The sequence below is a fragment of the Narcine bancroftii genome, chromosome 4 (assembly GCF_036971445.1).
Source record: "Narcine bancroftii isolate sNarBan1 chromosome 4, sNarBan1.hap1, whole genome shotgun sequence".
Taxonomy (NCBI): domain Eukaryota; kingdom Metazoa; phylum Chordata; class Chondrichthyes; order Torpediniformes; family Narcinidae; genus Narcine; species Narcine bancroftii.
The window spans coordinates 65,883,048-65,901,278 of NC_091472.1; the positions used below are offsets into that span (position 1 = coordinate 65,883,048).

Below are 18,231 nucleotides of genomic sequence, written 5' to 3' on the forward strand. Positions count from 1 at the left end.
TTTCCATTCAGGTTATGCTATTGTTCAAGACACAACTGATATCATAGAGGCCTCAGCTTTCCACCATCCTCTCTCAGCACAGCAATCTGAATTGTTTGCCCTAACACGAGCCTGCATTAAGGGAACAGGGATGACACTTAACATTTATACATACTCTCGGTACACTTTTAGTGTAGTATATGGTTTTGGAGCCCTTTGTCAACATTGGGTTTTTTAACATCTTCAGGGACACTTATTAAGAATGCAACTTTTCTGGCTAACTTGCTAACATCCCTTTTCCTACCCACACACCTTGTTGTTATTATTAAATGTGATGCCCACACCAAAGCCCAGGACTCTATTTCCCTTGGGAATGCTCATGCAGATTCAACTGCAAAAGCTGCTGCTATAAACGATCCCTTCATCGTTTATCCAGAAAGCTACATGATGCTAAATAGAATGGTCTTGCCTGATATGGAAAATGTATTAAAGCTTCAGGAGGATGCCCCTGATAAATTTAAAAGACTATGGAAACAGCAGGGATGCCTAAAGGACCAGGAAATGTTCCCCCGCTGGACAAATTTGTGTACCATATGTATTTTTACCTATATTACTTAATTATAATCATACTATAAAGGAAGGAATGATGAAAGTGGCATTACAGACATGGTGGCACCATAATTTAATTGCTGCAGCAAAAAAAGAGGGCATCTGAATGTATCATCTGTCAGAAAAATAATCCTGGTAAGTCTGTTGCATGTATGCTAGGAAGGACTCAATGACCTTCTGGCCTATTTGAAATGTATACGGATTTCATTGAATTGCCTAGAGTACAAGGCTATAAGTATTGCCTGGTGATACTGGACAGAGTTGATCAGTTGATGGACAGAGGCTATACCCACTCACAATGCCACAGCTGAAACAGCAGTTAGAATTATTTTGTGAGAAATAATACCAAGGTTAGGATTGTCTACCATTATTAGCTCTGATAATAGCCAACATTTTCTTTTTCTTTTCTTTGGCTTGGCTTCGCGGACGAAGATTTATGGAGGGGGTAAATGTCCACGTCAGCTGCAGGCTCGTTTGTGGCTGACAAGTCCGATGCGGGACAGGCAGACACGGTTGCAGCGGTTGCAGGGGAAAATTGGTTGGTTGGGGTTGGGTCAACATTTTACTGCTAAGATAAATGAAGTGTTATGTAAACATTTCAGAATTAAACAGCAGTTTCACTGCTCCCACCATCCACAAGCAGCAGGAATGGTGGAAAGAGCAAATGGTACATTAAAAAATAAACTTGCTAAATTAGTAGAGGAGATCAGATTAAATTGTCTAAAAATCCTGGCTTTAGCTCTTTTCAAAATGAGAAATACTCCTCATAATGGCTTAACACCAACTGAAGTTTTATTTGGAAAGCCAATACGTACTCCTTGGACAGCTGCCAAGGATGTAGAAGCTTCTTTGGATCTGCATGCTTTGAGTGAAAGAATGATTAATTATGTCCAGCAAATAACTGAAATTTTTGAGACTTTACATCGACAGGTGCGAAATAATCAGAGGAAAGATGATCAGCAAGGAGACTATATTCTGATCTGGAACTGGGAATGGAAGAATTTGGCACCCAAGTGGAGAGTTTCGTTCCAGGTTCTACTTACCACGCCGACAGCAGTGCAAGTTGAAAGACAACCATGTTGGATTCACCACACTCATTGCAAATGAATTGTCCTTAAAACTGGAAAGTATGCCATACCAAATGACAATAGCCCCAATCAGACTTTTGCATGGCAAACATGGACATTTATTTCACATAAAACAATTTTATAAGTTAATCATAAATGATAAAGAGGAGGATGATTTGTATCTCACTTATATTTTAATGCTTTTGACTTATATCTCAATGCTAATGCTTTTGCTTTTAATACAAGATGGCTGACAAACTTTTAATGTTACATAAAATGACTGAAAAACAGTTAAACAGATGAAGAAAATGACCTTGCAAGCCTGCTTTGAGAATAGGCACCGATTGTGCAGACTCTGTAAGGACAGATAGGATAAGTTAGCATAAGTTAGCATAACATCATGCTATTTTGTCTTATGAAAGATAAACACTAAAAAGCCAGGTCCCAGGGCTGTGAAACCATTTTTCATATATAGAATCTTGTAATATTAAGAGTGAGGGTCATTCTGTGCCTTACTCATTTGAAATTGTATAAATATAGAAGCAACCATCTGTATCTTTGAAGTGAGAGCTGAGACTTCAAGGAGATGTCTGATTGAGACATCTACTGACTAGTCATCCACATTTCCTGTATACGAATTGAACATTTATAAAAAAACCTGCATGATTTGAAGAGATATTTTTGCTGTGTATTCTTTTGCAGTCTGATTTCATTTTAGAGGTCTGGGCTGACTTCCACAATGGTCTGTTTTATCTGGTTTTATTTGATAATAAACTAAAGTCCATTTCTGGTTACCTGTTGCAGGAAGGATACAGATAATTTGAAAAGGGAACAGAAGAAATTTACAGGGATTCGAGGTTTTAACTGGATTCATGGCTATAAACGATGGGGAAAGGTTAGATAAACTTAGAATTTTTTCTCTGGAGCATCAAAGGCTGAAGAGAGACCAGAGAGAAGTTTATAAAATTTTGAGAGGCTTTGATAGCTTAGACAACCAGAATAGTTTTCCCAGGGTAAAAATGTCACATACTGGAGGATGTGCACTTAAAGTGAAGAAAGTAAATTTTAAAGAAGATATGTGGGACAAATGTTTTACACAAAGTAGTAGTTGCCAAAACAAGGTTCCTAGAACAGTGGTGGGATCAGATATGATAACATTTAAGAGGCTTCCAGATAGACACATGAATTTGCAGGGAATAGAGAGATGTGCATTATTTGCAAGCAGCATCATGTTCAGGAGAGATACATAGGGTAAAGGCACTGTTTATGTGCTTTACTGCTCTTTCAACTGAAAAACACCTTCTTCCTAATGCAGTTTATGCTGAGAGAAAGTACTGATAATATCCAAAAGTGGCAAAACTCATAAACATTGCCAAATGTTTTAATTTCATCCTTTTGTGAGAGTATACATTATTTTTATATTGTCCCTGTACATTTGTCAATTGATACATCAAACAATAACATTAAAGGCTAATAACATGAGTGTGAGCCTCTGCTCTTTTCACACAGTAAACCTTACAGTGTACTCCATACATGAACCTTCATCACCTTCAGTGCTGCAATGCTATAAATGTACTTTAACACAAGCGCCTCCTCCCTGTGTATTATCATGTAATTACATTATGCTGACATTTATTCACATATGTCCAAAGTCTTGTCTCATTAGGCAATTTCTTGTTGTATTGGCCTCAATAAAGGTAATATGCCATTCTAAATATAAGGGTCACAAACAGATTTATAAAATGCATGCAGGTCAAGTTCCCTGCAATAAAGAGCTTAGTTATTTTGACATTTATCAAAATATTCACATGTTGAAAGCTAGATTCCAATGCACCATGTTTTGAAAATGAGTTATTTTGGCAAGATTACTTGTTTAAGTAAATCACAATAAATTCTTGAAATATCTGAATGGGTGCCAAGTGAAAGTTTTGATTTCTGAACTACTAGTTGGTGGAGCTCACCCTGTCCTGAGCAGTTGGTAACTTTTTTAATTGAATGAACATCTGTATTTTTTAAAAACTTGTATGATTTATTTAAGAAGAAAGTGGGTGAAATTAAAAGTTTAATGGACTGTTGCTCTAGTTTTGTAAATGAGATGAAGGGCATTGGATTACTTGCTTTTCAAAAGCCAATGTTAAAATTCTATATAATACAAGTAGAGTTAACTATGGATCGAATATCACGCCAGGTGTTCCAAAGCAGTTCTTAAAGTTATACTGTCTATAAACTATGCAAGTACTTTAATAAGAAAGAAATAAACCCAGGCAGTCAATTGGACCATTTATAATAAGTTACATCTCTGTTGCTGCTAGTGGATTACCTTCTATATTTTGAGCACCACATTTGCCCGCACAATGGGGTTGTCTCTTTGTTGCACATTCATTTTATGTTCTACTTTCTCCTATTGTCCCAACTCATTGCCAAGAGGCCATTGAACTGCTATTTTCTATGGCTATTCCCAGACTCACCAGAACCTTCACCAGCACGATGGGTGTGACCAGTGAATCCCAATGTATGAGTAGATCTCCTCGCTACCTTTCCAAATACACAATCCCTCAATCTCAATGATTTGATTCAATTTGCTCTTATGATTGCCATGCATATACATTTTCCTCAACTACAATAGGCAATTGGATTAATCTGCATCTACCAGGACTCTAACAGTTTACTCACACCAAAATTGTATGTTAAACTTGCAGTGTGAGGGTACAACAATGTATTATGGTCTAATGGGTGATGCAAGCCAGATATACATACATAATACACCTTTGAGGCTTTGGGTGTCCACTACATTTGTAGCTTCATTAGGAGCAGAAGACAGAATATCATTCAACAAGAATAACCTGGGTGAAGATACAGGCTGCAGAATTGCAGTTTTACCTGTGGCTGTTTTAGCCTTCAGCAGCAGGCAATAACTCTTTTTCATCAGTACAATTTGGAAAACCTCCTACAACTCTTGTAGAGATTCATTGATGATAAATTGTTCATGTGCACCACCTAGTGTTTTTATATGAAAAGCTGATGGTTTATGCTCAGTTCTGGCTATCATTGTTGATCTGATAGCATTAATTCTTAACTTGTAAATGACAAATTTGCTAAACAATACACCTAACAATACATTGCACTCATTATTTGATAATTAAGTTTGTGATTTAAGAAATGGGACTCATTACAAGCATCACATGTTACCAACATTATTTTTGGCTACACCATTTCTAGAGAAGTTGCCAGTTCTGCCTATTGAAGCCAAGAAAGTAGAATGAAATCAATGGAAAATGTAGTTGATTCTTCTAACAGATGATTTAATTTACCAGATTTCTATAGGGATATGAGATGATGGAATGATAAAAACTTTGTTTCTGTTTAACAGCAATTGTGAACAAAAAATAAAGAAGGTTAAGGGCAGCAGATGAATGGGGACACCACTTTGCAAGTTGCTTTCCATCATGACTTCAAATTTATTAAGTAAAAACACAATGCTGGAGAAACTCAGCAGGTTAGTGTCCTTCATATAGCAAAGATATAGATAAATAACCAATGTTTTGGGCTTGATCTTCACTGGATCTTTAAATCGAAGAGCTCCCATCCCAAAAACATCATGGGAGTGCTTTCACCAAAGGATTGCAGCAGATGAAGAAAGTACCTCATCACTACCTTCCCAGGGACTATTCAGAACAATCAATGAATGATTCCTATTAGATTAAAGAATAACATAAAAATACGATGGTGTAGTTGATGAAATATAAAACTGCTGACATGCAATCAAATCTGTATTGGGGATTATACTTTCTTACCTGCTAACAACAATCTATATGCCATTGCTGTAAGGAGGGACATTGAAGTTCATTGCAGATCACAATTAAGATTTGGAGTTTATAGAATAGCATTACTACACAAAATTAAGGAAATAATTTGATAATTCAGGCTCCTGTATTTAACTGACCTTTCTAATCCATATATGTTACACAAACTGAATGATGCCTTATCAATTCCTATTCTCCTTTGAGGTGAAGTGTCTGATAATTGTGGCATGAAACCTTAACCCCTCTGTATGTTGATAAAGGCTGTAAAAAATGAGGGGATAATTGGTGAAAATTGGATTCTGAGCTGAGGAATCCAATCAGTGGCCTTTTTTACATAAGAAATGTATCTTGCCATTCTAGTACCATCTGTTGTGAGAGGAGTTGGAATGGGATGGAAGAAACAAGATTCAAGATTCTTTTAAATTTTATTTTAAAATTTAGACATACAGCACGGCAACCGGCCATTTTGGCCCATGAGCCCTTGCTGCTCAATTACACTCAATTAACTTACAACCCCTAGTATGTTTTGAATGGTGGGAGCAAACTGGAGCCCCCGGAAAAAAACCCATGCAGACACAGGGAGAATGTATAAACCCTGTGCAGACAGTGTGGAATTCGAACCCCAGTCCCGATTGCTGGCACCGTAACAGCATTGTGCTAACTGCTACACTAACTGTACAGCACTTTTATTGTCATGTAATAAAACAGAAAATGTAATGTTATGCAAAAATTCCTTTAGTCCACTATAAGACAGACAAAGATTTGCTATCAACAAAAATTTCTTGGCATTGTAACTTTTGGAAGATATTGGAAATGTGAGTTTTCGAATGTCCAAATATCAAATTCAGATTGTGAAGGTTGCCTTGGCGGTATCCAGGAAGTGTATAATGGTTAGTGGAAGTCTGACTCCCAATTAAATACCACACGATGGAATTGCATTCCCTTGGAGAAATTCACTTACAATCTAAAGGGCGAACATGACAGATTCATTAAAGTGTGGCAGCCGTATCTGAAATACATGGGCATGTAGATTGACTAGCTCCCTCTCCCTGTGAAATATGGATATAATAAAAACCTTTCATAATAGGGTAAAGATCGGAGTTAAGGAAATGGAACATTGCACAGGCGATGTGCATGTTTTCTTTTTAGCCCATTTTATAGTTTGTTTTCTTTTAGTTTTGTTTTGTTTTTTAGTTTTTTTTATTTCTTACTTGGGTTATTTAGTTAATTAGGTTGTTTCTTTTTTTTAGGTCTTCAGTGGGGGCTCTGAACCCCATTTGTATATGTATAATCGATATGGCTATGTGTTTGGGGGCAAGAGGTGGATTGTTGACATTACCTTATGAGTCTGTAAAAAATAAAAATATTTTTTAAATGCTTGGTGTCCCTTAAACAGAGAAAGAAGCAAAAGAGTTCTCCCAGAGTCATTGAGTGTCCATGGATTGACCTCCAGCACTCCCGCAACCACACAGCCTTCAGTCCAAACCTTCAGCAACCCAAATACCAGATCAGGAAGCCCTTAATGTTTCAACATCCTCTTGCATCTCTGTTCTGATACCTGGTTCTCGCTTCAGCCAATCTCCAGCAATATGCACTGATGCATGTCCCTTGCTGCAGTTGCCTGCAGCTCACAAGGGTTCCTTACCTTGAGTCCGCACCAGAGCCACCATTACAGCAGGTCCAGCAGCACCACCATTATTCTAACAGTTGCATTTGCTGGGATTGTGGATTCAGAGAAGCACTCCCTCTAAAAAAAAAATTCTGCCACATTCAATCTGCAGCAGACTCTGCAGTCATAAAAATCATAGATTTATCAAAACATACAGCATGGACAGAGGCCTTATGGGCCACTGAGTCTATACTGAACATTTGTTCTACTCTGGTCTTGTTTTATTCCTTCCACATTTCTATTAACCTTTCCCAAATTCTACTATTCACCTAGCTTCTTGGACAAATTTGGGAGGAAACCAGAGAAATTGAAAGAAAGCTACATGATGACAGGTAGAACACGCAAACTCCCCACAGACAGTACTGGAGATTGGGAACTGTGAGCTCCAGAATTCTATTTGGATTCTACTAGGAATCCTATTAGATTCCTCTACCAAAGTATCTTCTGACAGTAACATATTCAAGCAACCTAATTCCAAAAAAACATGCTCCTGACAAATTTTGCTATGAGATAAATAAAAATCAGATGCAATGCATTCTAATGGTTACACCTTTTTCCACAGAAAAAGTAGCTATCAATGGAGTGGAATGTAGATGTTGAGATTCGAGCACATGCTATAAACATTACAGAAGGGCATGTCTGATCAGGAAGAAGCTGGTCACAAATATCTTAGAAAATGTGAGTCCTTGTCTGTTTGTAATGCTGCAGGAAAAAAATAGGTTTGTGTCTGTCATTATTGTGTCATGAAATGCCTTAACTATTGACAATCTTATTTCACCTCTCTTGGACTTGGCCACAGATAGATGAATTTGTCCAGCCACAGTTCTGCTGGAATTCTCCCTCACTGAGCTACAATCCTGATTGGCTAACAATTGATTTCCAAATCAGTTCATTGCAAAGGTGTAAACTCCAGTAAGAACAGACTCTTTGTCACTTGGAGCAATGAGAAAGCAAAAAAACACGGTGGGGTTCAGGCTGTTGGTAGGAATTGGATTTGGAGATGAAAAATCTAAAAGGTAACAGGGTGGGGAATTATGGAAGATCAAGAGTTGATCAAGATGGAGGAAAGGAAATACAGAGCAACTAAAGAATTTCACTTTCTGCCTTGGAGTGGGAAATAAAAATAAACAAATTTTGAGTGTAAAATATCTGCTTTATTTGATTGAGTGCCAACATCTGCTCTCCAAAGGCAATTCCCTGCAGCTTTGGCCATGGTGAACATTTTAATTTGGGGATCAATGGGAAAAAATTTTTCATGCAGTGTGGTTAGAATGTAGAAAACATTGCCTAACTGAATGACGGAAGCAGGTACTCAAACAACATTTAAGAAAAATTTAGATGAAATATTTGGCACATGAATTGCCAATGAATAGGAAGCTGGCAAATGGAAGTTTTATAGATATGTACTTGATGGTCAGCATATTCGCATCAAAGGGCCTGTTTCCATGCTGTGTGACTCTATATCTAAAATACTTCCTTGAAAATTTGCCACAAAGTGCATTAAAATGGATGCTCTCAGAGGGCTCTTGGACATTATAAATATTTTCCTTGGGGGGAAAAAGGCATTCAACTTGAAAAACTATATTTCAAAGTGAGGTATGCTTATCTTTTTTGATTCTAAATGGGACTAAAAAGTTGATATCTAATTCTTCTTTGCCACCTATTATTTCCAAATAAGTTGGCTCCACCAGAAAATATTTGTTGAAGTAATTTGGCACAAAATCAAATATTGGATTATAGGGTGGCTATTCCAAAGGTGGACATGATCATAGGTTACCATTCACATACATAGAGTGTGTTTGGATTTGTTATGTGTGTATCTATATATATATATTAGCAGAAATGAGTAAAATGGGATCCACACAACTCTTCAATAGAGTAAAGGAAATTAAATTTGCCACAAACCTCAAGTGACAGGTGCTCAAAAGCTTGGCCAAAAAAAATGGAGCTTCTCGGAATAGAAAAATACAGTAAGGCAGAGGCATTCAGAGAGGGCATTCCAGAGCTTTGAGTAGATGAAGCAGCAGACTTGAAAATGTGCTAGACTCCAGAATTGTAGATTTCAGAATATTGTAGAGATAAAGGAATTTACAGACATAAGGTACAGCAAGTATGAAAGATTTGAACATAACATGTGATGCCCATTTGGAATCAAGTTTGCAACTGCTAAACACAAATTTTTAACAACAATATAAAATTGCATAACACTAATAAATCTTGAAAATATCAAAGCCACATCCTCCTTTGGATTAATACAAATTGTTAGTGAGAAGTCAGAGGATTTTGAATGATTTCTTTGCCTCGGTATTCACTAGGGAAAAAAAAATATTGAGCCAGTTGAGGTAAAGAAAAATAGTGGGGAGGTAATGAAGCATATAAGGATAACCGAGGAGGTAGTGATGGCTGTGTTGAAAAAGATAAAGTTGGATAAATCTCTGGGACCGGACAAAATATTCCCAAAGACACTCAGGGAGGTTAGTGGACAGATAGTGGGGCCATTAACAGAGATATTTAGGATGTCACTGGCCACGGGGGTAGTGCCAAAGGATTGGAGGGTGGCACATGTGGTTCCGCTGTTTAAGAAAGGGTCTAAATGTAAACCTGGGATTTATAGGCCCGTGAGTCTGATGTCTGTGGTGGGCAAGTTGATGGAAAATGTTCTGAGAGATGGTATTTACAATTATTTGGAGGTACAGGGATTGCTAGTGAGTAATCAGCATGATTTTGTCAGGGGTAGATCATGCTTGACAAACCTGATTGAGTTTTTCGAGGGGGTTACAAAAAAGGTTGATGAAGGGAAAGCTGTGGATGTTGTCTATTTAGACTTTAGTAAAGCTTTTGACAAAGTTCCCCACAGGAGGTTAGGAAAAAAGGTGGAGGAATTAGGTATAAATGAGGAGGTAGTGAAATGGATTCAGCAATGGTTGGATGGGAGATGTCAGAGAGTAGTGGTAGAAAATTGTTTGTCCAATTGGAGGGCAGTGACTAGTGGAGTTCCTCAGGGATCGGTCCTGGGTCCACTATTGTTTGTATATATGTTAACGATCTGGAAGTAGGAGTGGAGAATTGGATAAGCAAGTTTGCGGATGATACAAAGATTGGTGGTGTTGTGGACAGTGAGGAAGATTACCATAGATTAAAAGGTGATTTAGGAAGGCTGGAGGTGTGGGCTGAGAAATGGCTGATGGAATTTATACAGATAAGCGTGAGGTGTTACATTTTGGAAAGGCAAATCTAAATAGGTCATATGCATTAAATGGTAGGCTATTGAGATGTGTAGAGCAACAAAGGGATTTAGGAGTGATGGTAAATAGTACCCTCAAGGCTGATACTCAGGTAGATAATGTGGTGAAGAAGGCATTTGGAATGTTGGCCTTCATAAATCGGAGTATTGAATTCAAGAGTAGGGAGGTTATGATGAAATTGTACAAGGCATTGGTGAGGCCAAATTTGGAGTACTGTGTACAGTTTTGGTCACCAAATTATAGGAAAGATATAAACAAAATAGAGAGAGTGCAGAGAAGGTTCACAAGAATGTTGACAGGATTTCAAGGTTTGAGTTACAGGGAAAGGTTGTGCAGACTGGGGCTTTTTTCTCTGGAGTGTAGAAGATTGAGAGGGGACTTGATAGAGGTGTTTAAGATTTTAAAAGGGACAGACAGAGTAAACGTGGATAGGCTTTTTCAATTAAGAGTGGGGAAGATTCAAACTAGAGGGCATGGTTTAAGATTGAAGGGGGAAAATTATAAGGGGAACATGAGGGGAAATTTCGTTACTCAAAGGGTGGTGGGGATGTGGAATGAGCTTCCGACAGATGTGGTCGAGGCGGGATCATTGGTTACATTTAAGGAAAGACTAGATAGTTACATGGATAGGAGAGGACTGGAGGCCTATGGACCGGGCGCTGGTCAGTGGGACTAGGAGGGTGGGGATTTGTTATGGCATGGACTAGTAGGGCCGAACTGGCCTGTTCTGTGCTGTAAGTGGTTATATGGTTAAAGTAGTGAGAACATCATCTGGGTGGCATGGTTAGTGCAGTGGCTAGTACAAAGCTATTACAGTGCTGGTGACCAGGGATGAATCTGGAACTGTCTGAAAGGAGTTTGTATGTTTTCCAATGCTGTGCATGGGTTTCTTCTTGATATTCCAGTTTCCTTCCACATTCCAAACATGATGGGTAACTATGCTAATTGGTTATATGGGTGTATTTGGGCCATGTTGGCCGGAAGGGCCTGTCACCATGCTATTATTTCTATATTAAATCATTTTATTATTTCTTTTTTTCTCATCTTGCCATTTAACCTCAGAAACAAATTATTTTCCTACTGTTAAGAGGAGGTACTGATGTTTAATCAACCAATTGAAGAATGATGATGGGAGTTTAGCAAGTATTCAACATTCAGGAATATCCTGCCAAAGATCCTAGTTAGGAACTAGTAAAATCTCACCAACTTTGTGAGCTGGCTGAGGCTCATCACAGTAGCGAGATAGAGTATGTGGATCCTGGATGATTGCTAATGCTCTCCGACAGTGGTGGGGAGAGTTTTGCCTGTGATGTACTGGGCTATGAACACTACCTTTTTCTGGGCTTTCCACTCAGGTATTCGTACTCGCATACTAGGCTGTTATGCAGGCATTCAGCACATTTTCTGCTTCACATCTGTAGAAGTTTGTAAAGGTTTGTAATGACATACTGAACCTGCATAAACTCTTGAGGAAGATGAGCTTTCTTCATAATGACCTTCATGTGTTGGGTTCAGGAAAGATCCTCTGACACAGTGACTCCAAGAAACTTAAATTTGCTCACTCTTTCCACCTTTGACTCCCCCAATGATCACTCTGGTTTTCCCTTCCTAAAGTCTACGTTCAGCTCCTTGGTTTTGGTGACATTGAGTGAGAGGTTTTTGTTGAAGTAATGTAAGGGATGAAAAGAGATACTGCCCAAATTATTCAATTTTCTCAACTTCATATATCAACTCCTGGCTAAAAATGTTTCTAGAAATGATTGAGCTATTCATGAATTGTAGTCTAAGATGTATTTTGTGTTGCTCCATCAAGGTTATGTGTTGCAGATATTATATTATATTTCTGTACAGAAATAATGTTTGGTGATGGAAATCATAACTAGTGCATTTCTTTTCTTTTCTTTCTTTCTTTGGCTTGGCTTCATGGACGAAGATTTATGGAGGGGTATGTCCACGTCTGCTGCAGGCTCATTGGTGACTGACAAGTCCGATGCGGGACAGGCAGGCACGGTTGCAGCGGTTTCAAGGGAAAATTGGTTGGTTGGGGTTGGGTGTTGAGTTTTTCCTCCTTTGTTTTTTGTCAGTGAAGTGGGCTCTGCGGTCTTCTTCAAAGGAGGTTGCTGCCCGCCAAACTGTGAGGCGCCAAGATGCACGGTTGGAGGTGATATCAGCCCACTGGCAGTGGTCAATGTGGCAGGCACCAAGAGATTTCTTTAAGCAGTCCTTGTACCTCTTCTTTGGTGTACCTCGGTCTCGGTGGCCAGTGGAGAGCTCGCCATATAACACGATCTTGGGAAGGCGATGGTCTTCCATTCTGGAGACGTGACCCACCCAGCGCAGTTGGGTCTTCAGCAGCGTGGATTCGATGCTTGCAGACTCTGCCAGCTCGAGTACTTCAAATGTTGGTGATGAAGTCATTCCAATGAATGTTGAAGATGGAGCAGAGACAGCGCTGATGGAAGCGTTCTAGGAGCCGTAGGTGATGCCGGTAGAGGACCCATGATTCGGAGCCAAACAGGAGCGTGGGTATGACAACGGCTCTGTACACGCTGATCTTTGTGTGTTTCTTCAGGTGATTGTTTTTCCAGCCTCTTTTGTGTAGTCTTCCAAAGGCGCTATTTGCCTTGGCGAGTCAGTTGTCTATCTCTTTGTCGATCCTTGCATCAGATGAAATGGTGCAGCCGAGGTAGGTAAACTGGTTGACTGCTTTGAGTTCTGTGTGCGTCTCGGATGCCCCCCCAAGTTCTTCAACATGGTTATCCAACTGCACGAAAACCAGCAAGGTTGGGTCAGATACAGCAATGAGCTCTCTGAACCCTTCTCCATTGACAACGGCGTGAAGCAAGGCTGCGTCCTCGCACCAACCCTCTTTACTATCTTCTTCAGCATGATGCTGAAACAAGCCACGAAAGACCTCAACAATGAAGACACTGTTTACATCCGGTACCGCACGGATGGCAGTCTCTTCAATCTGAGGCGCCTGCAAGCTCACACCAAGACACAGGAGCAACTTGTCCGTGAACTACTCTTTGCAGACGATGTGCTTTAGTTGCCCATTCAGAGCCAGCTCTCCAGCACTTGGCGTCCTGTTTTGCGGAAACTGCCAAAATGTTTGGCCTGGAAGTCAGCCTGAAGAAAACTGAGGTCCTCCATCAGCCAGCTCCCCACCATGACTACTAGCCCCCTCATATCTCCATCGGGCACACAGAACTCAAAACTAGTGCATAAAAGCTAATTAAACATAGTAATAAGCAAGTGGAACCAATTTATGAATGTGGGAATGAAGACAGGAGAAGTCAGATTTCCTCACCTTGCCAACAGAGACTTTGCCATGTGGTCAGGAGCTCCGGGTACATGCCATTATATCCATTGGCTGATATTCTTTTACTCTAAGAAATGACTATCACAGCAAATTGGACCCATTGTAATCAGACAAATTGCGCCAGGATGGTGAAGAGGGCTTGATAACAAGCTTGTGGTTTAGAATATCTATACTAGGTTTTCAGTTGGCTTTCACTCTTTAAAACTTGGGTGATCAGTTCCCACTAGTTAAGTTCATAGAGATGTCTAGCAGAGAGGCTGATGCACAGTGAAAGAAAATAGCTGGACCCAATAATTTCAGAGGTACTTAATCATTATGTCTTTAGTGTTAATTCACAATGTTCCATGCTGTGATTGTTTTGCAGCTCCAATGAAAAAGTACTTTAACAGCAATATCTCTGAGCATAACTGTAACAGGTACTAAATCTCTATTGACAGGAGATGTTTTCCCATTGAAATTAAAAACAGCAATATTGATACTTTTCAATGCATTTTGAAATAGAATGTTGAAACTCAGGAACATGTATTTCATATATAAGTAAATGATCAGGATTGATACTGTGATGAAAAATGGATGCATTCAGTATATGGAATGAACAGGTAATAAACAAGAATAAAAAAACCACACTGGTCACTACTTTTTTGGTTAAAACTGAGAGTGCCACATTTTTTTGAAGATTTGAAAACAATGAAATGTGGAGGAATTTCACACATGAATATAAACTGATAATGGCTCTGGATTTGTCTGCAGAGGTATACTGCTCTCCATCATGTTTGGGACACAGACACTTTTTCCTTGATTTGCCCCTTTGCTCCACAGTTTTAAATTTGTAATCAAGTATAATTAAAGTGCACATTCCAGATTTTATTCAAGGTTATTTGTATATATTTTGCTTTGACCATGTAGAAATTAAATATCTTTTTTTACAGAGTCACTCATTTCAGCGCACCATAATGTTTGGGACATTTGGCTTCAAATGTACATTTGTGAGTCCTCAAGTATGTTTAATTGCTTCATTGGTGCAGGTATATGAAAGCTAAACTGCTTCTAACCTTTTGATCACATTTGAAGTCTATAGTTGCCACTTTTCAACATGAGGACCAGTGTTATGCCAATGAAGGTTAAAGAAGCCATTATGAGGCAGAAAAACATGAATAAAATAATAAGAGACTTCACACCAACTTGAGGACTACTAAAATCAACAGTTTGAAACATCATTAAGAAGAAAGAGAGTACTGCTGAGCTTAGTAATTGCAAAGTGACTGGTATTCCAAGGAAGACCTCCTCTGCTGATAACAGCAGAATTCTCATCATAAGGAAGAAAAATCCCCAAACCTTTGTTTGACAGATTAGAAACACTCTTCAGGAGGCAGGTATGGATATGTCTACTGTCTGCAGAAGACTTCATGAATGGAAAGACTGAGGCTACACTGCAAGATGCAAACCATGACAAAGTTGGTATGTTTGGATCTTGGGCAGTTCCTTGCCAGCACTCTAATACAGGTCTATCTTGGTTACATCTGTCCAAAAGACTTTCCAGAATTTTGCAGGTTTTTTTAGGGTGGCACGGTTAGCATAGTGGTTAGCGCAACACCTTTACAGCCCCAGCAATCGGGGCCGGTGTTCGAATCCCGCGCTGACTGTAAGGAGTTTGTATGTGTGTTCCCATGTCTACGTGGGTTTCCTCTGGTGGCTCCAATTTCCTTCCACTGTTTGAAACATACCAGGAAGCTAATTGGGTGTATATTGGGCGCCTTGGACCTGTGGGCTGAAATGGCTTGTAACAGTGCTTTTTGTCTAAATTTAAAAAATTTAAAAACCTCTTGGCAAACTGTAATCTGGCCATTCTTTCTGTGTCTAGCTTGTGGTTTGCATCTTGCAATGCCGCCTCTGTACAGCACAACTCAGATTACCCGAAATGTTCGAGACCTGGCCTATTTCGGATAAATGTTTTTGTTTGGATAACTGATCATTTTTTTAAAATAGCCCAGTAGCAACAACAAATCACTTGTAACAGTGTTTAAATAACATTAAACATCAAAGTTAGGGTTTTTAAGCATTAAAATGTAAGCATTTTTTGGTGAGCATTAATTCTCACCAGAAAAATGCAGGCCACTGCCGATTATGGACACCTCCCCACTGAAGTCCTTCTTTTGCTGGGAGCCCAAGAGTCCTGCTCCTGCTGTGGAGCTTAAGATCCACTGCTGCCACCACTGGGAGCCTGAGGTCTGCTGCAGCCGCCACAGTGAGGGCAAGGTCTGCTGCTACCGCCGCCAGGTTCCTGAAGTCCCCAGTCAGTTTGGCTCCAAAAAATTTTGGATAAATGAGGAATTCTGATTTGTTTCGGATATCCTCATTTATCCATAATTTTAAAAAAAAATTAGGTTAACTGAAGATTTCAGAAAATACAATTTTGGAAATTCGGAGGTGTACTGTATTTCTTTTCATGAAGTCTTTTGCAGACAGTAGTCATTGATATATCCGCAACTGTCTCCTGAAGAGTGTTTCTGATTGTTTGGTCATATGTTTGGGGATTTTTCTTCATTATGATGAGAATTCTTCTGTCATCAGCAATGACGGTCTTCTTTAGAATACCAGTCCCTTTGTGATTACTAAGCTCAGCAGTATGCTCTTCCTTCTTAATGATGTTCCAAACTGTTGATTTAGGTAACTGTTGATTTTGGGCAATATTTCTTATTGTTTTATTCTTGTTTTTCTGCCTTAGAAAAACAAGGCAGGTGTAAGAGAGCTAGGCTTACTTTGACAAATCAAGGTAAAAAAAAAACATTCTAATAGCTTCTTTGACTTTCAATGGCACAACTCTGGTCCTCATGTTGAAAAATGGAACTACAGATTTCAAAGGAGATCGAAAGCTTCAAAGTAACCCTAGCTCTCTTACACCTGCACCAATGAAGCAATTTAACATACCTGGGTACTCACAAACACCTGCGAAGCCAAATGTCCCAAACATTATAGTGCCCTGAACTGAGGGGGCTATGTATAAAAAGTGCTATAAAGATCAAAACAAATTGTATATAAATAACCTTGAATAAAATCTGGTATGTGCATTTGGACAAATCAAGGTAAAAAAAACATTATTGAGGGCATTTTATGTAAAAAAGATTCCTGGAAGGATTTCTTGCCCATAAGTTTAAATGAAAAAATAGAAATATGTCCTTTCCTCTGCATCTTTCACAGTATTTAACCCCATTTCCTCATTACTCTCTGAATATCTGTTACTTTCTGTTCCATTCTCTATCTAGATTATCTAAATGATCTATACCTTTATTTTACATAATCTAGGGTTTTTTTTTACTGTCCCCTTTTCAAACTATAAAAAGTAAGATCTGTATCTAAGTACAGGGAGTGACTTTGCATTGAATATGAAAACATTCACAACAATGCAGCCCCTAGCACAGCAGGGTATGAAAACTTCAAATTTCTAAGTTTAACTGCAATCCTTCAGGCGTCAAAAGGTATTGCCAATTTTACACATTAAGGACAAAAAGAACAAAACCTTCTCCCGACATCACAACTGTTGTTACTCTGTTAAGATGCCATGCTACTGTCTTAATCTTGAGAGGAAGACAATGCACATAATCTATAAATATTAGTTTTGCTATTGGAGTCAAGTGGCAATTTTCTTCCTTTTAAAGGGTATGCTTTAAAGTTAATATGCTTTACATTTTTTTTTTTTAAACAATGTCATATCCACACGTCTTGATCTTGAACAAGTAGGCTTGGACGGTGACTGATTATGGAAAGAAAGATTCTCGATAGTCTTCATGACTTGGTGTTGAGTCCAATTGAGATTCACACAGATGTAAACTTATCGATTCAAATAACCATTACATGAGATAACATATTAACTGATTTGTGTAACATACCAACATTTAGCTGGAAACATACAGTTCTGTCAACATGTCAGGCAATATTAGTGAGTACAGCAATAGTTTTAATGCTTCAGGCTGAGTCACTTCATCAGGATGGTGTGTTTGACCTGAGATATTAATTCTATTTTTCTCTCCATTAGTTTTGTTTTTACCTCAAATTTCTATGATATGCACATTTTTATATATTAGCAATGATTTAGTTTGTATGATGATCTAGATAAATATATGAAAAGATTTTCTAATATTTAATAGGGAAAGAGCACAGTAACTGCTCCTTTCGATAGAATGTAGTTTATAGGTGGAGTTTTTTTTATTGAAATTGATTTCCTAAATACTTTTATCACAATTGAGTTAACTTAAGTGTGTCAGAAACACTGGAAGACCTAAATTTAAAACATTAAACTGTATCACCTTCTTGGATATAGTGCATAAAATCTATATTATTTATATAATGCCTTTGAACCTAAAACAGTGTATAAATGGACCTTGTTTCTTAATTATTAAAACCTTTGCTTTAAAATTAGCTCAATATATAGAAAACTTGAGAGTAAATTATTTACACTTGTTCACAAAGAATATTTCTAAAGAATATCTCAATGTGGCTCTGTGCTTTTAAAGCTTGAATTTGTATCCTCATTTTGGTG

At 38.5% G+C, this 18,231-nt stretch overlaps 1 long non-coding RNA gene across 2 annotated transcripts in view; it reads right to left on the reverse strand.

The window, feature by feature from the left end:
• Nucleotides 1-1,841: 1,841 nt before the first annotated feature.
• The window catches only part of LOC138760647 (uncharacterized), a 123,303-nt gene continuing 106,913 nt past the window's right edge, over nucleotides 1,842-18,231 (reverse strand). For both annotated transcript variants that reach the window (XR_011355770.1, XR_011355771.1), the window contains one exon: nucleotides 1,842-2,010. This is a non-coding gene — a long non-coding RNA (uncharacterized lncRNA). The remainder of the gene's footprint in view (nucleotides 2,011-18,231) is intronic.